The sequence below is a fragment of the Bos grunniens genome, chromosome 5, assembly GCF_055505025.1.
Source record: "Bos grunniens cultivar Pamir isolate PY7600 chromosome 5, Bosgru_T2T1.0, whole genome shotgun sequence".
Lineage (NCBI taxonomy): Eukaryota > Metazoa > Chordata > Mammalia > Artiodactyla > Bovidae > Bos > Bos grunniens.
The window spans coordinates 36,406,137-36,430,511 of NC_141169.1; the positions used below are offsets into that span (position 1 = coordinate 36,406,137).

At 39.9% G+C, this 24,375-nt stretch overlaps 1 protein-coding gene across 5 annotated transcripts in view; it reads left to right on the plus strand.

Moving 5' to 3' along the window:
* NELL2 (neural EGFL like 2) overlaps window positions 1-24,375 on the plus strand; it is a 507,676-nt gene that overhangs the window by 320,826 nt on the left and 162,475 nt on the right. The gene's annotated exons all lie outside the window — the stretch shown is intronic.

Genomic DNA, 24,375 nt, shown 5'->3' on the forward strand with positions numbered 1-24,375 from the left:
TTCTTCTTTTCCAATTTGGATTCCTTTTATTTCTTTTTCTGCTCTGATTGCTGTGGCCAAAACTTCCAAAACTATGTTGAATAGTAATGGTGAAAGTGGGCACCCTTGTCTTGTGCCTGACTTTAGAGGAAATGCTTTCAATTTTTCACCATTGGGGATACTTATCTATAATTACCTTAAATGTAAATGGGTTCAATGCCCCAACCAAAAGACAAAGACTGGCTGAATGGATACAAAAACAAGACCCCTGCATATGCTGTCTACAAGAGACCCACCTCAAAACAGGGGACACATACAGACTGAAAGTGAAGGGCTGGGAAAAGATTTTCCATGCAAATAGGGACCAAAAGAAAGCAGGAGTAGCAATACTCATATCAGATAAAATAGACTTTAAAACAAAGGCTGTGAAAAGAGACAAAGATGGTCACTACATAATGATCAAAGGATCAATCCAAGAAGAAAATATAACAATTATAAATATATATGCACCCAACATGGGAGCACCGCAATATGTAAGACAAATGCTAACAAGTATGAAAGGAGAAATTAACAATAACACAATAATAGTGGGAGACTTTAATACCCCACTCACACCTATGGATAGATCAACTAAACAGAAAATTAACAAGGAAACACAAACTTTAAATGATACAATAGACCAGTTAGACCTAATTGATATCTATAGGACATTTCATCCCCAAACAATGAATTTCACCTTTTTCTCAAGCGCACATGGAACCTTCTCCAGAATAGATCACATCCTGGGCCATAAATCTAGCCTTGATAAAGTCAAAAAAATGGAAATCATTCCAAGCATCTTCTCTGACCACAATGCAGTAAGATTAGATCTCAATTACAGGAGAAAAACTATTAAAAATTCCAACATATGGAGGCTGAACAACACGCTGCTGAATAACCAACAAATCACAGAAGAAATCAAAAAAGAAATCAAAATTTGCATAGAAACGAATGAAAATGAAAACACAACAACCCAAAACCTGTGGGACACTGTAAAAGCAGTCCTAAGGGGAAAGTTCATAGCAATACAGGCACACCTCAAGAAACAAGAAAAAAGTCAAATAAATAACCTAACTCTACACCTAAAGCAACTAGAAAAGGAAGAAATGAAGAACCCCAGGGTTAGTAGAAGGAAAGAAATCTTAAAAATTAGGGCAGAAATAAATGCAAAAGAAACAAAAGAGACCATAGCAAAAATCAACAAAGCCAAAAGCTGGTTCTTTGAAAGGATAAATAAAATTGACAAACCACTAGCCAGACTCATCAAGAAACAAAGGGAGAAAAATCAAATCAATAAAATTAGAAATGAAAATGGAGAGATCACAACAGACAACACAGAAATACAAATGATCATAAGAGACTACTATCAACAATTATATGCCAATAAAATGGACAACGTGGAAGAAATGGAGAAATTCTTAGAAAAGTACAACTTTCCAAAACTGGACCAGGAAGAAATAGAAAATCTTAACAGACCCATCACAAGCACGGAAATTGAAACTGTAATCAAAAATCTTCCAGCAAACAAAAGCCCAGGTCCAGACGGCTTCACAGCTGAATTCTACCAAAAATTTAGAGAAGAGCTAACACCTATCCTACTCAAACTCTTCCAGAAAATTGCAGAGGAAAGTAAACTTCCAAACTCATTCTATGAGGCCACTATCACCCTAATACCAAAACCTGACAAAGATGCCACAAAAAAAGGAAACTGTAGGCCAATATCACTGATGAACATAGATGCAAAAATCCTTAACAAAGTTTTAGCAATCAGAATCCAACAACACATTAAAAAGATCATACCCCATGACCAAGTGGGCTTTATCCCAGGGATGCAAGGATTCTTCAATATCCGCAAATCTATCAATGTAATACACCACATTAACAAATTGAAAAATAAAAACCATATGATTATCTCAATAGATGCAGAGAAAGCCTTTGACAAAATTCAACATCCATTTATGATAAGAACTCTCCAGAAAGCAGGAATAGAAGGAACATACCTCAACATAATAAAAGCTATATATGACAAACCCACAGCAAAGATGTTATTATTTTTGAGACTTTAATTAATTTATTCCTCTCTGCTGCTGCTGCTAAGTCACTTCAGTCGTTTCTGACTCTGTGGGACCCCATAGACGGCAGCACACCAGGCTCCCCCATCCCTGGGATTCTCCAGGCAAGAACACTGGAGTGGGTTGCCATTTCCTTCTCCAATGCATGAAAGTGAAAAGTGAAAGTGAAGTCACTCAGTCATGTCCGACTCTTAGCGATCCCCTGGACTGCAGCCTTAACAGGCTCCTCCATCTGTGGGATTTTCCAGGCAAGAGTACTGGAGTGGGGTGCCATTGCCTTCTCCCTCTCTAGAAAGATGAATTCTTGAGCCTGTGTGGCATATATCCCCGTGTATCACAGTGGTGTTAGTTTAACCAGGATTTCTCAAACTTGATACTACTGACCTTCTAGACTCGATAATTCTTTATTGTGGAGGCTGTCCTGTGCACTGTGGGATGTTTAACATCATCCCTGGTCTTTTCCCATTAGATGCCAGTAGCACACCTGTCCATCTCCCAACTTACAGTTGTGACAATCAAAAATGTCTCTGGACATTGCCAAATTTCCCTGGGAAGGCAAAATTGCTTCTGACTGAGAACCACTGTTTTAAACTAAGTAAAGAATAGAACATGGCTATAGGTGAGCATGATGTCTACCCCCAGTGTCTATTTGTGTTATTGGATTCTTTTGAGGGCTTTTGGTCTTATGCCAGAGGTGAGGAGGGGGTTATGTACAAGCTTGTAAGGGCTGCCTGGACCTCTGTGATGGTTTAGCTCTGTGATGGGAGAGACATAATGTGATGATGGGGAAGGGGGCAAACTCTCATAAATATGGAAATAAACAAGGCTTCTGTAGGACCTACGTTCCAAAGAACAAAAATAAGTAGGTAAAAAATCCCCTTTTTCCTGCTTTTTCTTTTTTTTCAAATTTATTTATTTTTAATTGAAAGATAATTGCTTTATAGTATTATGTTGGTTTTTACCAAACAGCAACATAAATCAGTGATAGATTTTCTTTTTTTTTTTTTTCCACTTTTTTAGTAGTTCTGAACATGCTGTGATGACTGAAAAAGCTGCTATGTGGTATCTTGAGAATTTTGTAGTTTGTGTATGAGAGCTTTTTAAAATTTTATTTATTTATTCTTGATTGTGCTGGGTCTTTGCTGTTGCATGTGAGCTTTGTCTGGTTGTAGTGAATGGACTTCTCATTGAAGTGGCTTCTCTTGTTGCAGAACATGAGTTCTAGGGCACACAGGCTTTGTAGTTATAGCACACAGGCTTAGTTGCCCTGTGGCATGTGGGATATTCCTGACCAGGGATTAAACCCAAGTCCCTGAATTGACAGGGGGATTCTTCACCACTGGACCACCAGTAAAGTTCCAGCAACTTCTTTTATAGGAGAAAAATTAAGAACACCCTTTTACTTGTCAATGCTGAAAAGTCAATTAGAACACATACTTATTTTGTACAACTCCTTGTGCATAAAGAGTTAATCTGGTAGCCAGATGGATATTTTAGAGATTTAGATGTGCATATAGCTATAATTTTTTTTTAAATGTCAGAAGAAATTTGAGGATTTAATAGACAAATGAGTGTAAAACATTTATATGATCAAATCATTTACTAACTGGAATGTGTGCAAATCACTTAATATATCTGAGTCAGTCACCTCACCTATTAAATAGGGAGAAATGGTCTTATGAGTTTGTTTGGGGGAAAGAAGATTAAATAAGATTAAGTATGTGAAAATGCCTTCCAGAAAAATAAGTCTTTGGTAAGATTTTACATTGAACTTGTGTTTTACACATATATTTATTACTACCAGTTTGTCAGTCAATTCATGCAACATGAATTTACTTGGGGAACTAAGATATTATTAACAAACTAAGATATTAACAACAAACTATGAAAAATTCTTAAAGAGATGGGAATACCAGACCCTTACCTGTGTCTCCTGAGAAATCTGTATGAAGGTCAAGAAGCAACAGTTAGAACTGGACATGAAACAACAAACTGGTTCCAAATTGGGAAACGAGTACATCAAGGCTGTATATTGTCACCCTGCTTATTTAACTTATATGCAGAGTACATCAGGGGAAATGCTGGAAATGCAGGATGAAGCACAAGCTGGAATCAAGATTACTGGGAGAAATATCAATAACCTCAGATATGCAGATGCCACCCTTATGGCAGAAAGTGAAGAACTAAAGAGCCTCTTGATGAAAATGAAAGAGCAGAGTGAAAAAGTTGGCTTAAAACCCAGCATTTAGAAAACTAAGATCATGGCATCCAGTCGAAACAGTGAGAGACTTTATTTTTTTTTTGGTCTCCAAAATCACTGCAGATAGTGACTGCAGTCATGAAATTAAAAGACGCTTGCTCCTTTGAAGAAAAGCTATGGCCGAACCTAGACAACATATTAAACAGCAGAGTCATTACTTTGCTAACAAAGGTCCATCTAGTCAAAGCTATGGTTTTCTAATAGTCATGTATGGATGTGAGAGTTGGACCATAAAAAAGCTGAGTGCTGAAGAATTGATGCTTTTGAACTGTGGTGTTGGAGAAGACTCTTGAGAGTCCCTTGGACAGCAAGGAGATCCAACCAGTCCATCCCAAAGGAAATCAGTCCTAAATATTCATTGGAAGGACTGATGCTGCAGCTGAAACTCCAATACTTTGGCCACCTGATGTGAAGAACTGACTCATTTGAAAAGACCCTGATGCTGGGAAAGATTGAAGGCGGGAACAGAAGGGGATGACAGAAGATGAGATGGTTGGATGGCGTCACTGACTCAATAGACACGAGTTTGAGCAAGCCCTGGGAGTTAGTGATGGACAGGGAAGCCTGGCATGCTGCAGTCCATGGGGTTGCAAGAAGTCAGACATGACTGAGTGACTGAACTGAACTGAAGATATTATATTATTAGTTTATTGCAAAGTTGAGACAGTAATACTTTTAGAGTCTGTATGATGATCGTATTTTAAGGCATTTATAATGAGATCTTTAGCTACTGCACTAACTAATTTAGTATGGATTATTTCTAGAAACAAACCACTTTATGCCAAATTAATAAAATTCAAACCAGTTTTTGGATATAGAGTTTATAAAATTTGTCCTTATTTTGCAGATTACATGGTAAAACTTTAAATGTAAACATAGGAATTCATGTTATTTTTCTATAAGTGAGTGGCAGGTTTAAATACTTGATCATTATATGTATATAATTTATTAATGTTAGGGGAAAATGCTTAGAATTAAGCAAAATCAGCTGCAGGTGTCGTATGTGAAGCAGTAGTTCTTCATCAGTTTTTTATTAGATAAACAAAAATAATTTTTGAAAAAAACCCTTGAAAAGTATACATTTGAAGTGATGTGTGACGCATCATATGATCTATAATTTTTTAAATTTATTTTAACAAGTATAGCTAATTTACAATATTGTTTTAGTTTCTGCTGTACAACAAAGTGAATCAGATGTATGTATACATATATCCATTCTTATTTAGATTCTTTTCCCATGTAGGCCATTAGAGAGAATTAAGTAGAGTTCCCGGGGCTATCCAGTATGTCCTTATTAGTTATCTATTTTATATATAGTAGTGTATATATGCCAATCCCAATCTCCCAGTTTATCTCTCTCCCACTTAACCCTGGTAATAACTTTATTTTCTACATCTGTAACTATTTGTTTTCTATATAACTTGATTTGTACTGTTTTTTTTTTTTTTTTAGGATTTCACATGTAAGCAATATCATATGAGATTTGTCTTCCTCTTTCTGACTTCACTTGGTATGACAATCTCTAGGTCCATTCATGTGTGCATGCTTAGTCGCTTCAGTCGTGTCTCACTCTTTGCGACTCTTTGGACCATAGTTGCCAGGCTCCTCTGTCCATGGCATTCTCCAGGCAAGAATACTAAAGTGGGTTGCCGTTCCCTTCTCCAGGGGATCTTCCCAATGTAGGGATGGAACTTGATTCTCCTGCATTGCAGGCGGACTCTTTACTGTCTGAGCACCAGAAAAGCCCCTAGGTCCACCCACTTTGCTGCAAATGGCATTATTTCATTCTTTTTCATGGTTGAGGAAAATTCTGAAAGAGATGGGAATACCAGACCACCTGACCTGCCTCTTGAGAAACCTATATGGAGGTCAGGAAAAAACAGAACTGGACATGGAACAACAGACTGGTTCCAAATAGGAAAAGGAGTACGGCAAGGCTGTATATTGTCACCCTGCTTATTTAACTTCTATGCAGAGTACATCATGAGAAATGCTGGACTGGAAGAAACACAAGCTGGAATCAAGATTGCTGGAAGAAATATCAATAACCTCAGATATGCAGATGATACCACCCTTATGGCAGAAAGTGAAGAGGAACTCAAAAGCCTCTTGATGAAAGTGAAAGAGGAGAGTGAAAAAGCTGGCTTAAAGCTCAACATTCAGAAAACGAAGATCATGGAATCTGGTCCCATCACTTCATGGGAAATAGATGGGGAAACAGTGGAAACAGTGACAGACTTAATTTTTTTGGGCTCCCAAATCACGGCAGATGGTGATTGCAGCCATGAAATTAGAAGTACTCCTTGGAAGGAGGGTTATAACCAACCTAGATAGCATATTGAAAAGCAGAGACATTACTTTGCCAACAGTGGTCTGTCTAGTCAAGACTATGGTTTTTCCAGTGGTCATGTATGGATGTGAAGAGTTGGACTGTGAAGAAAGCTGAGCACTGAAGAATCGATGCTTTTGAACCATGGTGTTGGAGAAAACTCTTGAGAGTCCCTTGGATTGCAAGGAGATCCAACCAGTCCGTTCTAAAGGAGATCAGTCCTGGGTGTTCTTTGGAAGGAATGATGCTAAAGCTGAAACTCCAGTACTTTGGCCACCTCATGCGAAGAGTTGACTCATTGGAAAAGACTTATGCTGGGAGGGATTGGGGGCAGGAGGAGAAGGGGACGACAGAAGATGAGATGGCTGGATGGCATCACTGACTTGATGGACGTGAGTTTGAGTGAACTCCAGGAGTTGTACATGGAGGATTGGCGTGCTGCAATTCATGGGGTCGCAAAGAGTCAGACACGACTGAGCCACTGAACTGAACTGAATATTCCATTATATGGACTTCTGTGGTGGTTCAGTGATAAAGAATCTACCTGCTAATGCAGGAGACTCGGGTTCAGAAAGAAGTGGCAACCTCTTCTAGTATTCTTGCCTGGAAAATAACAAGGACAGAGGAGTCTGGCGGGCTGCAGTCCATGAAGTTGCAAAGAGTAGGATACGACTTAGGAACTAAACAAAAGCAGTATTCCATTGTATATGTGTACTACATCTTTTTTATCCATTCCTCTATCATTGGACATTTAGCTTGCTTCCATGTCCTGGCTATGGTAAATAGTGCTGCAATGAATATTGGGGTGAATGTATCTTTTAGAATTATGGTTTTCTCTAGATATATGCCCAGGAGTGAGGATACTGGATTATATGATAATTCTATTTTTAGTTTTTTAAGGTACCTCCACACTGTTATCCATAGTGTCTGCACAAATTTACATTCTCACCAACAGTGTAGGATAATTAAAATTTAAATTGATGGGAAAAGTCTATTTTGCAACTTCATTAAGTTTAAGGTTAGTTTTAACTTAGAGATTGAATTATAAATATCAGCTCTATCTTGCCTTTCAAGAAATCTAAGTCATATGTTTTAGTTATATTTGTTAAAGGTGTTGAAGCCAATTAACAAATGTTTGTTTGAAATGAGACACAACTATTAACTCTCCTCTTACAAATCTCTTCCTCTCATTATATATTCATGAGTTTCAAAAGGAACCCCAATATAAAATAAGGTTATCCATGAGCAGCAAGTGAAAAAAAGCTTGGAGATAGGAAATGGGAGTTTGAGCATGGTTAATGGCAGAAATCAATATAGCTAGAGATACCTAAGAATTGCATAGATTCTGACTTTGATTCAGTGATCTAGAATTATGTTTGGAATCAGTTGTGATAATATGTGATACTGAGAGGAAAAATGAAATGGCATGGTCAGAGCAACCAGATATAGGAATAAATGTTATTTTTATTATTAATGTTATGAATAGAAATAGGCGTTTTTAGGAGACAGTAGCTGTGTATTGTGAGAAGCACAAATTAAATGCCATAGAAGAGTGAGAGACATATGTGGTGGAGGACTTCACTTATTTGGGCAAAAGACTATTCCAGAGCAAAACACAAGGAATTGTTAGGAAATTGGTGCTACTCTTAAAAAAGGTAAGGACACGTGGTTCTAAATTGCATCTCATTCTTTAGTATGATACAAAAATAGATCCCTGGTATTTTGATAATATGTAAAAATATTTTCATTTTTGCTTTTGATTCCATTTTCAGTTACCTCCAAGTAGTTTTTCTTTAATATGAAAAAATACGCTTTTAAACAGATTTTTATACTGTTCATTTCCTTAGATAAGAGTGTGATAGTAAAGATATGGGACTGAAATTTTAAAACATATATGTTTGTTTATACTGAGTTGTTATGAGGTCATACTTCCTAAACAGCGTTAAACATTGATTAAAATTGTCAAATTTAGCAATGCCATTTAGTCAGTGATTTATGGATAAACAAACAATTGAAAACTGGACCCTCTTTGTATCTTTCATGAGCACTGATATAATGTTTAGATTAATCTAATTCTTACTGAGCAACAATTTGAATATTGTAATGAATGGTTGTTGGCAAAATAAACATATATTTGTTAAATTAGTTTTTAATATTTAAAAATACTAATCTGCCTTCTTGGAATGAATGCTATTCATCTTGATGAATTTTCAAATACAACATGACAAGGCAATGTTTCAAATGAGTAGGTCTGTTTCTTAGTTTCAAGTAGGTTGGATTCAGCCAAAACAGCTACTAAGTAGCACAGATAAAAAGTGCAAAAGTAGAGACAGATGGACTCCCCATGGCCAAAAAGGCTCCGGAGACACTGTGAAGGAATTGGGACTTCATCTGGGCCTTGAAGTGTGAATCCAGTTTAGACTGGCAGATAAGAGAGAGCAAAGACAAAGAACAAAGATGTGTTTTTGAGTTCTTCTGCAACAAAAGGCTTATATCCATGTGTGTTGGTAGGTTACACTGCAAAGATAGAGACCAGCTCACGGATGAACAGTGGGTTACATGGGGTGATTCTTCTCTCAATTTGCCAACCACTACCATACAACAAACACTTGAGAAACTTCTCACCTTGGAACATGTTCCTTGGCTGTGAAAAAGGCTTTGAAAAAGTATTTGTTCTCCCTGGGTCACAAGGTTCTTGTGAGAATTAACATATAATGTCTATAACATGCACTGTACGAATCCAAGTGTTACAAAAATGTCGAGTGGCCCACTGTACCACTGTGTGTGGGCGGTTACCAGCCCCAGCTGCATGCTGTATGTACCCTGCTTGGTAACTGTGCATCTGCATCCCAGCTCAGTTTCCTCTCATGCTTACAGTGCTTGTTACAGACCTTCACTATTCCCTGAAGACCTTTGACTCTGCCATTCTCTTATTCTCAGCCGATAACTTCTTTACCAACCATACAGAAAATGGAAACAGTAACTTCCTCATCCTCCTGCTCTCATTACAACCATGTTCTCTACACCCACCCTTTCTTCCTCTCCTCCTACCAACGGAATAGATACTCTTACCCCTGGGAGTCAGGGGTCCATCTCAGTGCTGAATCTCATCTCTTCCTGTCTTCAGAGGAAACTTGCTCCATCTAGTATCCTCTCAAACTCAGTTTTCAACTTCTTTCTAGTTATTCCTTCCTGTCTCTCTGATAACCTAGATGGCTGGGATGAGGGGAGAGTGGAAGAGAGGTCCAGGAGGGAGGGGTATACATGCATACATTTAGCTGATTCACTTTGTTGTACAGCAGAAAATAATACAACATTGTAAAGCAACTATAACCCAATAAAACAGGAAAAGAGTAAACATGCTTACATTTCTTCATTAACCCACTTCCTCTTCTAGCTCTTGTGTTATTGTCCCCCTTTCTTTTTTATAGCCAAATTTCTTTAAGATATGATGTGTTTTCACTCTTTATTTCTTCATGTCAGCTGTTCTCCTTAAGCCACTTCAGTCTAGATTTTTTATCCCATGTCCCTTTCTTTTTTTATATATAAATTTATTTATTTTAATTGGAGGCTAAGTACGTTACAATATTGTACTGGTTTTGCCATACATCAACATGAATCTGCCATGGGTGGCATGTACACCATGTCCCTTTCTAACTGCTCTCACCAAAGTCACTGATCATGTCTATATTGTTAAATCAGACATCTTTCAGTCTGTATCTTGCTTGACCTGTAGGCAGCAATTAATTCTATTGATCAGTCCCTCCTTCAAACACTTATTTACCTTGTCTTCATGAGAGCACATTTTATTAATCAGGGGTCAGATTTGCAAACAACAGAATCCATTCTGGAAGTTTAAGCAGAAAAGGAATTTATTGAAGGATGTTAGGTGGCTTACAATATATGTGGGAAGACAGCTTTAGATGATGTTAAGCCAGGACAACTCCTATCTCATCTGGGTACAAATCCCACTACCTCTGCTTCTTGCTATCAGCACCACAACTCACACAAACACTGACACGGGGACTGGACTCTGGAAGCTGACCAGTCCTAAGTGCTACTTACCTTCTCCACTGTGCTTGCTAGAAGATCTCACAACCAGCTTAGTCAGGCGTTCTCTTCTGAATCGAAATGCTTGCCCCTGATTTTCTGTCCTAGGCTGCAGGTCTACATTCTAGCTGCCACCTATGCTGAAAACTAGAGTTGTGACTTCATCTTGTACGTGAGACAAGGGTTCTCCAAACAGAGAAGGTATGTTGAAAAGGTGATAGTTGCCACTATTTCAACATTCGTCTGCTTCCAACATGCTTTTAACTTCACTGCTACTTCTCTGAGGAATCTTTCTGTCTCTTTTCTTTACTTGCCCACTCCTTGAATATTGAAGTTCCCCAGGGTCCATGGGGTCACTAAGAGTTGGACACGACTGAGCAACTTCACTTTCACTTTTCATTTTCATGCATTGGAGAAGGAAATGGCAACCCACTCCAGTGTTCTTGCCTGGAGAATCCCAGGGACAGGGGAGCCTGGTGGGCCATCTGTGGGGTCACACAGAGTCGGACACGACTGAAGTGACTTAGCAGCAGCAGCAGCAGCAGAGTTCTATCTTAATTTTTCTCTCCTTATTCTCCACCCTCTCTCTGGATGTTGATGTCTAACACCATGTCTTTAATTACCTTCTCTGTTCTTAGGACTCTCAAATCTTGATCTTTAGTCCTATCCTCTCTCCTGATCTCTAGAGAAGATCCACATATCCGACTGCCTCTTGAACATTTTTACTTGCATGTGTCATATGCAACTCAAAATAAACATGTGTAAAGCCATACTCCTCTGCTACCCAAATGGATTCCTTCAGTTGCCCACAGGACAGGTCCACTCAGTTGCTGAGAAGGAAGATGTTATCCTTGAGAGCTTCCTTCCCTCATCTGTATCTGGTTAGTTCCAGAGTACAGTCAGTTTTAGATCCCATGTATTTTTTTTTAATCTGCCACTATCTCTCCATATTCAACCAGAATAGACAGTTGCACTGATTTTGTATGCCTGTAAGGTTATGCTCAAAATCCTTCAAGCTAGGCTTCAGCAGTATGTGAACTTCCAGATGTACAAGTAGGGTTTACAAAAGGTGGAGGAACTGGAGATCAAATTGCCAACATTTGTTGGATCATGAAGAAAGCAGGGAATTCTAGAAAAGCATCTACTTTTGCTTCACTGACTACACTAAAGCCTTTGACTATGTGGATCACAACAAACTGGAAAATCCTTAAAGACATAGGAGTACCAGACCACCTTACCTGTCTACTGAGAAACCTGTATGCAGGTCAAGAAGAAATAGAACCAAACATGAAACAACTGATGAGTTCAAAATCGAAAAAGGAGTACGTCAAGGCTGTTTATTGTCACCCTGCTTATTTAACTTACATGCAGACTACATCATGCGAAATGCTGGGCTGGATGCAACACAAGCTGGAATCAAGATTCCAGGAGAAATATCAACAACCTCAGATATGCAGATGATACCACTCTAATGGCAGAAAGTGAAGTGGAACTAAAGAGCCTCTTGATGAAAGTGAAAGAGGAGAGTGAAAAAGTTGTCTTAAAACTCAACATTCAGGACGCGCTGTGGTCGCCGAGCGTGGGAGGACCCAGACGCCTGGGCAGAGGCCTGAGGGGATGGAAGCACTGACTGGCTTGGAGATTGGAGATTTCCCTTTACTTTTTTCCTTTTCCTTGTAGGGCGGTTAGCCAATGGCTGCGGTAGCTTTCCACTCAGCCCGGCGACTTTTACACAATTCTGCCCGGGCGCACTGAGCTCGCCGGGCACCTGGCGCCGGGAACATGGGGTCGAAACCGCCGCCCCCACCCACTCCAGACGTCCAGGCCTCTCCCTTCACGCTCTCCCGGTCTTCTGGCGCTGCCTCGCCGTCTGGGGCTTGGGATTCCTTAACCTAGGGCTTCCCTGTCTTGGGCAGGAGTTAGAAGTTTTTTTTTTTAGAAAAAGAAAATTAAAAAACAAAAAACAAAAAACAAACCAAAAAAAACTCAACATTCAGGAAACTAAGATCATGGCATCCAGTCCCATCACTTCATGGCAAATAGATGGGGACAATGGAAACAATGATAGGCTTTTTTCTTGGGCTCCAAAATCACTGCAGATGGTAACTGCAGCCATGAAATGAAAAGATGCTTGTTTCTTGGAAGAAAAGCTATGACAAACCTAGACATCATATTAAAAATCAGAAACATCACTTTGCTGACCAAGGTCTGTCTAGTCAAAGCTATAGTTTTTCCAGTAGTCGTGTATGGATGTGAGAGTTGGACTATAAAGAAAGCTGAGTGCCAAAGAATTGAGACTTTTGAACTGTGGTGTTGGAGAAGACTCTTGAGAGTCCCTTGGACTGCAAGGAGATCAATCCTAAATGAGTTAAACCAGTCAGTCCTCTTTCAAGAGTCTTCTCCAGCCTTGACTTCTCCAGTCACCCTCAGCCTTGTCTCAGATTTTCCTATCTCATGTCTTTATCTCTCTCTGTATCTGCCTCTCTCTGCTTCTGTCTCTCTGTCTCTGTCTGTCTGTCTGTCTCCCTGTGTGTGTGTGTGTGTGTGTGTGTGTGTGAATGTATAAATAGATTTTTGGTCAGTTGCAAAGTTGTGTCCAGCTCTTTTGCGACTTCATGGACTGTAGCCCACCAGGCTACTCTCTTCATCGGATTTCACAACCAAGAATACTAGAGTGGGTTGCCATTTCCTTCTTCTGAGGATCTTTCTGACCCATGGACTGAACCTGGCTCTCCTGCTTGGCAGGAAAATTCTTTACCATTGAGTCACATGGGAAGCTATAGATACAAAGTCAGAAATCCCAAAGATTGGAGTAATGTTTGTTAACTGTAGCAAGAAAACTGATATAATGCTAGTGCTTTTACTCTTCTTAAAGAATATTTGGCAAAACTAATACAATATTGTAAAGTTTAAAAATTAAATTAAATTAAAAAAAAAGAATATACCATACAATTTACAATGAATGAATTCTAAAAAATGAATGGAGGAAATATATGGCTACTATTTTGAGATGTCAAAAGTTATGTGTTTCAGTAACATAGATATAGTTTTCAATGCATAAATGTTAATATTTGGTAAACAAATTCAGTAATGCTACTGACTTTAAAACATGATTGCTAGCAATTCCTTGAAATGTTAGTTTATTTGTAAATCACATTTTAATTTATTCTTTACTGATTTTTCACTAAGCTGCCTACTTTTACTTGCAAATTTTTTGTTTTTAAAAATACTCGTCTTCCCAAATGTTACTCTCAAATCTCTTTCCAGAATTGCATTTCTCAGAACTTAGGCTTTTTCTTGTTTTATGAATTAAGTTATTGATCTCTTTGCCAACTTTACCAAGCTAATTTTTCACAACTGGTGAGCCAAGACCTTATAATAACCCATACTGATCTGTGTTATTTTTATAAGGAGTTCTTGAGCTGTTGAGCTGAATGACTTCAAGATCTTATTGGCTATGCAAGAAGGCATTAGTGTTCATTAACATACTAACATACCCCACTTACAGGACAGTGTTGAGAATACTATGGCTTTAGAAATCCACCATGCTATATATAAAAAATGGCACCAGTGACATGCAAGGCATAACATGTGGGTAGCTGCATGGTGTGGCAGAAATACCTAAGTGAAAGGACAGCATACCTGAGTGCCCACTGCCTCCAAGGTTAGTGTGGACACTAGTGTATGGCCAAAAGGAACATTAACTAGGGACCTGTGCTCTGAGAACAGTATTCTCATTTTGACTGTCACTCAGAAGCCATGTAAACTTGTACTAGAGGGATCTTTCAGAAACACAGATCTGATTAAATTAACCCTCTCCTAAAACCTTTCCCAGTTCCTATAGGATGAAGTCTAAATTTTTTAATTTGGCTCATGAAAAGTTTATCATCTGACTGATCTCTGCCACCTCTTTAATTTGTCTCTGGCATCTCCATTTCTCCAATTGTAAGTGACTGGGATTAGGTTAGATGATTTCTAAAGTTTCCTTTCAGGTCTAAAAATCTGTGATTCTGAATAATTACAAAGTCGGCCTCAGCTTTCAGATAGAATAAAAGGGAATTTATAAATTTCTGTTTGTAAAACAGCTCAGCTTGAATTATCCTAGGGCAAGAGAAGTTGTTCAAGTATAAAAAACACAATTTGCTTCTGCTTTTTAAGTTTGGTAGAGTACGATTGTATGTCCTCTAGAATTCTAGAGAATCAGATTCTTCAGTGCAAGCCTGCAGATCATGTTCTCTTTGTTAGAACTGTGAAGTATGTGGGCTGGTAACGATTTGAAAATCTCTAGCCTTTGTCTTATAGATGATTAAATTAAGGTCCAGTTAGATGAAGTGCCTGTTTGGTTTATAATAGAGTCAAAGACTAGAATCCAGGCTTCTTTATTCCCACTGCAGTGTTTTTCCAAGATACAAGTATATTTCACCACCATGGCTTATGTTCACTATTCATACAAAAAGCCCACATCTAAGTAAATGCCTGTAGAGTGTCCTGAGAAAACAAAGGATTCGCATCTGCCAAACTGAGCTCCAGGTCAAGCCAGTGTAAACAAGGAAAGTTATCTTTTCTCCTTCCAGATGAAAAACCATGAAAGGATCCTTTGATTCATTCAGCAAATATTTAGTGAGGGCCAACCATTGTTCTAGAACAAACGCTCTATCCTCCCGAAATTCATATTCCAATAAATATAAACTACAGAAGGCGAAGAATTGATGCTTTTGAACTGTGGTGTTAGAGAAGACTCTTGAAAGTCCCTTGGACTGCAAGGAGATCCAACCAGTCCATTCTGAAGGAGATCAGCCCTGGGATTTCTTTGGAAGGAATGATGCTAAAGCTGAAACTCCAGTACTTTGGCCACCTCATGTGAAGAGTTGACTCGTTGGAAAAGACTCTAATGCTGGGAGGGATTAGGGGCAGGAGGAGAAGGGGACAACAGAGGATGAGATGGCTGGATGGCATCACTGACTCAATGGACGTGAGTCTGGGTGAACTCTGGGAGTTGGTGATGGACAGGGAGGCCTGGCATGCTGTGATTCATGGGGTCGCAAAGAGTTGGAAACGACTGAGTGACTGATCTGATCTGATCTGACAGAAGGCATTGGCACCCCACTCCTGTACTCTTGCCTGGAAAACCCCATGGACGGAGGAGCCTGGTAGGCTGCAGTCCATGGGGTCGCGAAGAGCTGGACAGGACTAAGCGACTTCACTTTCGCTTTTCCCTTTCATGCATTGGAGAAGGAAATGTCAACCCACTCCAGTGTTCTTGCCTGGAGAATCCCAGGGACAGGGGAGCCTGGTGGGCTGCCGCCTATGGGGTCGCACAGAGTCGGACATGACTGAAGCGACTTAGCAGCAGCAGCAGCAGTAGCAGCACATATATATTAAGACTTCCCTGGTGGCTCAGCTGGTAAAGAATCTGCCTGCAATGTGGGAGACCTGGGTTTGATCCTGGGTTGGGAAGATTCCCTGGGGAAGGGAATGGCTACCCAATCGAGTGTTTTGGCCTGGAGAATTCCATGGACTGTATAGTCCATGGGGTCACAAAGAGTTGGACACGACTGAGCTATGTTCACTTCACAGATACATTAACAATAACTTACTAGGATACTTTTAGACCCTGACAAGTAGTATGGAGCAACTGGGGCTGGGGAGGAGTTACTTTAGATTTAGTAACCAACTGAGACTGCAACTTTTATTTATTCATGAACACTCTCCTCACCTTGATTATACGTTTCTTAATAAGTCCACAGTTGTACCTTACCAACTCTTGTGAGGTGTATTTTTCTCTGCTACTTCTCCACCTTCCTCCTTCCAAATGCTTTAATGTCTTCATATCACAGCAAAGAAGATGCCTTTCTTATATTTGTTGGGCACTTAAGTCCATTTGTATTGTGTCTCCTATCCCATAAATGTATTTCTTTTTTTTCCTGCAGAAACTTCATTCAAATGGAATATTGTTTCTCAATATTTCATATTTTTGCTGCCTACACCAGACTTGAATCTTTACAGTACTGTTTGAACACCTCTGTTTGACAGGAAACTCTAAATCAGTCACTTTAAACCTACTTCTTCAAAAGCCACCTTATGTCCTGACATACCACACAGATTCTTTGGTTGCCTGTCCTTAGTCAACAACCATCCTTTTTTTGTTTTCTTTTGGCACATAGCATATAGGGCCTCACGTTGTTATTCATGTAAATATTATATGTCCTGGCTTCTTAAAGATAATTTCATTATCAACTCCAGTTGGGGTAGGGATTCAGTTCAGTTCAGTTGCTCAGTCGTGTCCAACTCTTTGTGACCCTGTGAACTGCAGCAAGCCAGGCCTCCCTGTCCATCACCAATTCCCAGAGTTTACCCAAACCCATGTCCACTGAGTCAGTGGTGCCATCCAACCACCTTATCCTCTATCATCCCCTCTCCCTCCTGCCATCAATCTTTCCCAGCATCACGGACTTTTCCAATGACTCAGCTCTTCATGTCAGGTGGCCAAAGTATTGGAGTTTCAGCTTCAACATCAGCCCTTCCAATGAACACCCAGGACTGAGCTCCTTTAGGATAGACTGGTTGGATCTCCTTGCAGTCTAAGGGACTCTCAAGAGTCTTCTACAACATCATAGTTCAAAAGCATTAATTCTTTGGTGGTCAGCTTTCTTTACAGTCCAACTCTCACATCCATACATGACCACTGGAAAAACCATAGCCTTGACTGGACGGACCACTGTTGGTAAAGTAATGTCTCTGCTCTTCAATATGCTGTCTAGGTTGATCATAACTTTGTTTCCAAGGAGTAAGCATCTTTTAATTTCATGGCTGCAGTCACCATCTGCAGTGACTTTGGAGCCCAAAAAAATAAAGTCAGCCACTGTTTCCACTGTTTCCCCGTCTATTTCCCATGAAGTAATGGGATGCCATGATCTTCGTTTTCTGAATGTTGAGCTTTAAGCCAACTTTTTCACTCTCCTCTTTCACATCCAAAAAGAGGCTCTTTAGTAGTTCACTTTGTGTCATAAGGGTGGTGTCATCTGCATATCTGAGGTTAATGCTATGTATCCGGGCAATCTTGATTCCAGCTTGTGCTTCATCTAGCTCAACGTTTCTTGTGATGTACTCTTCATATAAGTTAAATAAGCACAGTGACAGCCTTGACGTACTCCTTTTCCTATTTGGAACCAGTCTGTTGTTCCATGTCTAGTTCTAACTGTTGCTTCCTGACCTGCATACAGGTTTCTCAAGAGGCAGGTCAGGTGGTCTGGTATTCTCATCTCTTTCAGAATTTTCCACAGTTTATGGTGATCCACACAGTCAAAGGCTTTGGCATGGTCAATAAAGCAGAAATAGATGTTTTTCTGGAACTCTCTTGCTTTTTCTATGATCCAGCAGATGTTGGCAATTTGATCTCTGGTTCTTCTGCCTTTTCTAAAACCAGCTTGAACATCTGGAAATTCCTAGTTCACGTATTGCTGAAGCCTGACTTGGAGAATTTTGAGCATTACTTTACTAGCATGTGAGATGAGTGCAATTGTGCGGTAGTTTGAGCATTCTTTGGCATTTCCTTTTTTTGGGATTGAAATGAAAACTGACCTTTTCCAGTCCTGTGGCCACTGTTGAGTTTTCCAAATTTGCTGGCATATTGAGTGCAGCACTTTCACAGCATCATCTTTCAGGATTTGGAATAGCTCAACTGGAATTCTGTCACCTCCACTAACTTTGTTCGTAGTGGTGCTTCCTAAGGCCCACTTGACTTCACATTCCAGGATGCCTGTCTCTAGGTGAGCACACCATCGTGATTATCTGAATCCTGAAGATCTTTTTTGTATAGTTCTTCTGTGTATTCTTACCACCTCTTCTTAATATCTTCTGCTTTTGTCAGGTCCATACCATTTCTGTCCTTTATTGAGCTCATCTTTGCATGAAATGTTCCCTTGGTATCTCTAATTTTCTTGAAGAGATCTCTAGTCTTTCCCATTCCATTGTTTTCCTCTATTTCTTTGCATTGATTGCTGAGGGGGTAGGGAATAGTTATAAAATTATTTATGTCACTAAATATAAATTCCTAAATGTGGTCTAAATTAATTGATTCTCAGAACATATAAACACTGTTTTAAAAATAGTTACTCCTTATTAAATACACTTTGTATATGTTTCTGATATGTATCACCTCATAACATTATAATTTAAGTGTTATTTCTCCAGTTAGAATTTGTCTTTTTTTGCCTCATGCAATAAATGGACCTCTCAGTGAAGAACAGAAAAGCCTGGTGTGCTGTAGTCTATGGGGCTGCAAAGAGTCAGACAGGACTTAGTGACTGAGGAGAAACTTTGTTCCCTCAGAGAAGCAGAGTTAAAGTCCTTTGGTACAGCTGAGCACATTAATAATCCCATATGACTCCTATTATGATCCTAAAACTCTGGAAGCAAATGAATTTTCATCATATTACCCAGGGTGCTTGCAATTTGGTTTTTTTAGACTGTAATTGAACATGATACTTTTCTTATTCATGCATGTGTGCTAAGTCGCTTCAGTTGTGTCTGACTCTTTGAGACCCTGTCTGTAGCCCGCCAGGTTCCTCTGTCCATGGAATTCTCCAGGTATTGGAATGGGTTGCCATGCACTTCTCTGGGGGATCATCCCGACTCAGGAGAACCCAGGTCTGAGGTCTCCTGCATTGGTAGGCATGTTCTTTACCACTAGCACCACCTGGGAAGCCCTACTTTCCTTACAGACCAGTGCAAACATATAGAAGTAGCAGGGGTAGATAGTGCTCCATGCGTGCTTGAGATGAATGCATATTCTAATTTTTTTTGTAGTGTCCTGTAAGCATGGATTAACTCCAATTAGTGTATTGTGTCATTTAGGACCTCTCTTACCTAAACATTTTCTGTCTGAAAGATCTGGCCATTGATATCAGTGAGGCATTAAGTTCTCCTACTATTATTGTATTCCTCTTAATTTCTCCCTTTAAGTCTGTTTATGTATTTAGGTACTCCTATATTGGGTGCCTGTATGTTAATGAATGTAATATCCTCTTCTTGTATTGATTCTTTTATTATATAATGTCCTTCTTTACCTTTCTTTATGGACTTTTTTAAAAAGTCTATGTCCTCTGAGATGAGTATTGCCACCCCCGCTTTTTTGTCATTTCCACTTGTATGAAATATCTTTTTCCATCCCCTCACTTTCAATCAATGTGTCTTTCGCCCTGAAGTGAGTCTCTCATAGGCAGCATGTTGTAGATTCTTGTTTTTTTAATGTAATCTGCCACTCTGTATCTTTTGTTAGGCACATTTAGTCCATTGATATTTAACGTAAAGTACTTATTTCCATCTTAAACCCTATTTTCCAGGTCCAAAAGGATGTCAGCCACATCCTTTTTCAGGCTGTGTTGGCCATTATCCCTTTGATAGGGGTTACAACTGGTGTTGCAGTATCCAGAGAGTGCACTGATGTGTTGGACAAGGCCTCTTTACTCTGTGGCGGTCGCAGCCCTGTCAGGGGCCGGATCTGCTCCCCAGTTTTTGGACTAGAAGCCCTGAGAGTCAAGTTCAATAAGGCTCTGTTGCCCTTAAATGTTTGCTCTGTCCCAAAGGATGTGACTAGTGAAGTAAGAGACTCAGTGAACCTATGTGCTGCCCATGTAGGCATCCATGGTTTTGCCCAGAAGTAGCCCAAGGTTGCATCCCTTTCTCCGCTTTTTGCCCCAGACCTGGTTCTAGGCTGTGGTGTGGAGTGGGTTGGGGCTGGGGAATAGGATGCTCTGGCTGCAGGATTCAAGGTGGTTACGCTGCTTCCTGGAGTCTTGACTGCCTCTGTGGCAGACCTCTCCCAGGTCCTGTGTGCCCCAGATCTGGCTGCAAACTGTATGATGATATGGGTGGAACCAGAAGGCTCTGTCTGGAAATGAGGCTGCTATATACTCTTCCCCAGGGGCTGTCCACTCAAGACATGCATTTATCTGGCACCACCTGACAAAGTCCACTGCAACCAGACCTCTGCTCACCCTATGAGCTCTTATGATGGGCTTCAAGGCCAGACTTGCCCCCTTCATATGTGAGCCCACAGTGCGCCACGACTGGACCCAGCTCCATCTGTATGAGCACTGATGATGGCTCCAATGCCAGTCCCACACCTGCCACGTGCGTGCTGTGCTGACAGTGGGCTTCAAGGTTCGACCTGAACCACTCCCCAGGACCCCTGGGCTGTCTCCGTGCAGCTAGGCTGAGTTCCCTCCAAGTGCCCTTCTGACTTGGATATAACACCTAGTCATGGAGTGCTAGCAGCCCTGCCTGGCACACATTTCAGGTGTTTGGGACTGTGGTGAGGGGGCAGCCATCTGTTGTCTCTCTCCTCCATGATTACTAGCAAGCCAGCATGCACACACTCCTCATGAGCAAAGTCCAGGCCCTTCTAGTGCCAGCTGACCTCTTAGGTGGAAAGGGATCCTCCAGGACAAGGGGCTACATGTGGACTTTCTCTTCTTTACAGATCCTTCTCAGAGATGCCAGTACTGTCCTAATGCCTTTTTATTTTTCTTTTCTGTCCAACCTCATTATGTGGAGAGCTTTCCTGCAGCTTTGGTTGTATAAGAGATCTTCTTCAGTTTCTAGTTGACTCTCTGTGAAAATTCCTGTATATGGATGTATTTTTAATGTGTTTGTTGGAGGAGGTTAACCTCATGTCCTGCTACTTTGCCATCATGGTCCTTCCGAGTGATCCTTAACTCTGATTATGCATTAAACAAGGGGTTATCAAACTATGGCCTGTGGGCCAAATCTTATTCACCTTCCTATTTTATAAATAAAGCTTTATTGGAACATTGTCAGGCTCATTCATTTACATATTGTCTATGGTTGCCTTCACTGCAACAACAGGAGTTAAGTAGTTGCAGTAGAGAGCATATGGACACCCAAAGCCTAAAATATTTACTGTCTGGTTCTTTACTGAAAAATTCTGCTGAAAAATTTAATTTTACATTAAATTCTTCAAAGAGAAGATTAAAAATAATATTATGTGTGTGTTCCATTACAGATAATTAAATAAGAATTTGGAGTGAGAGTTAGGAAGTCAGCACAAAAACTAATGGTTTTTAAAAGCATCTCAGTTAAGTATAATGTGTAGCCAGAGTTAAGAAACGCAAATACATGATCTCTGCCCTTCAGTAGTATATTTGACTTACTGGAAAAAAGAAACCTACAAAAATTAATAAAGGTAAAGTGGATATGTCTTTAATGGAAACATTCACAAAGTTCCAAGGGAGTATTACATAGGGAACATTTTACTTCATTAGAGAAGTTTTCACAGAGAGATAGTTAAACAGATTCTTGAAGGTTGAATTGATTGGTAGACAAGACCCACTGAGGTGGTGATAGGGAGAGAAGGAGACTAGAGAATGACATATGCAAAAGCACCTAAATATGAAAAAGAAAAAAAAAAAAAGAAAGAAAGAGCATGGCCCCTTCAAGAAATGACCAAAAGCTCAGTGTGGCCAGAGCACTGAGAATGAATAAAGAGTGAGGTCATAGAATGTAAAGTCAGGAAAATAATGGCCAAACTGGAAAGGGCTTTGTATGCTGCTTGTAATTTATTGTGTTGACTTTCATTTAGAAGTTGAATGGAAAATTGAGTCTCTCTAAACTTCAGTTTTTTCATCTGTAAAATAAGTAGTTAGCCCAGATGATTGCCAGTGGTCCTCTAGCTCTAAAATATAGCTGCCTGAGAGACTCTGTCAGCTGCTTCTTTTGACACTCTCAGGAAGTATAGTTGAGTTTATATGAATGGCATGACTTTTGTGTAGTATGGAGTCATCTAGTTCTCTCCTATAATTGATGCATTTCTTTTAATAGTACAGATGAGGTCAGTGTTACTTTGTGGCTTCACCACAAGGATTTGAGAAGGTAGACTTCTAGAGGAGAAGCAGTTTGCCTGGTCAATGCATTAAGGCCCTTAATAAAGAGTGCTACATAATGATAAAATACCTGTAAAATGCTTTATGTTCCGTGCAGAGAGAAACTATAAAATGGGGACAGTTTTATTGTTAAAATTCATATTCTTCCCAGTTAGTACTAGTGCTTATTATGACTTTGCACTCGCAAGTTTCTTCACTCAAAACTTGGAGTATGACAAGGTCCTACTGTATAGCACAGGAAACTCTGCTCAGTGTTATGTGGCAACCTGGATTGAAGGGGGTCTGGTGGAGAATGGATATGTATATGAATGGCTGAGCCCCTCTGCTGTCCCCTTGAAACTATACAACATTGTTAATCAGCTATACTCCAATATAAAATAAAATGTTTTAAAGAAATGTCACTTCATGTGGTAGTGATGCCATAACAATGTATAAAATTGCACAGAGTGGAGAGAGAGAAAACAGGTCAGGAACAGACCCCAGGAGGCACCAGCATTCACCTGGCAGGTAGAGGAAGAAGAGCTCCTTGGAGTCAGAGAAAGAATAATCAGAAGTATACATGAAATATGCAGTGAGATATGGCAGGATCCAAGGGACCAGAGTCCCTGGCAGGAGGTTATGACCAGCAAAGTATACCTGTGAACTAGACTAAGACGTTTCTTTCATTATAATACAGATTAAGAAAGCTTGTGGTTGGAGCAGTTCAAAAGACCTATGTTCACATGCTTTGATCTGCCAATTAATTATCTCTATGACTTAAGGAAAGTCCTTTAACCTTTCTGTGCCTCAAATCTCTCATCTGAAAAATGGAGATAATAGTTAAGCTCATTCTACCTACCTCAATAGGTTATTTGAGTTCTTTGAGGAAATACATGTGAAATCCAGCCTATTGTGAACTAAACAGCATGTATGCATATAGTTATTTCTTATTTTTGATAGACAGTGATTGCTAATAAATGCTTGAAACTTAATGGTCTATATGAAAGTGAGTGAAAGTTGATCAATGGTGTCCGACTTTTTGTGACCCCATGGGCTATATACTGTCCATGGAATTCTCCAGATCAGAATACTGGAGTAGGTAGCTGTTCCCTTCTCCAGGGGATCTTCCCAACCCAGGAGTCAAATCCAGGTCTCCCGCATTGCAGGCAGATTTTTTACCAGCTGAGCCACATGAGAAAAGCATAAATACTCCACTTTAATAAAGCTCTTTAAGTTGTAAAGAGTTTCTCAGATCAGTGAAGCATTATTTTTCCCAAGAACTCATAAGTCCTCTCTCACACAAGCATGTGGGGCTTCCCCCAACATCCTAGCAGCAACAGTGCTGGGCTGAGATTCAGAGGCCTTGCCCACCATCTTGTGCCATTCTTTGTTGTCAGCGTGCCACCCTCTCTGTGATTCTTTGATCTACTTCCCTTCTAGAAGGGAGGTCTACTTCCCTTCTAGAAGGGAGGTCTACTTCCCTTCTAGAAGGGAGGTCTACTTCCCTTCTAGAAGGGAGGTCTACTTCCCTTCTAGAAGGGAGGTCTACTTCCCTTCTAGATGGGAGATCCTTGAAGACACATCATACCTTACCCATGCCCTTCTGTTTTCATCAATAAACCCCAGAACAATGCTTGGAACGAGGAAAGGGGAACATAAATATTCACTGAAAGAGGGGATAAATGAATAGTGGCCTCTAGCCTTAGCCTTCACCTCATTATAAGAGAACAAAATTAGATTATTAGTTTGCACTAAATCCTTAGA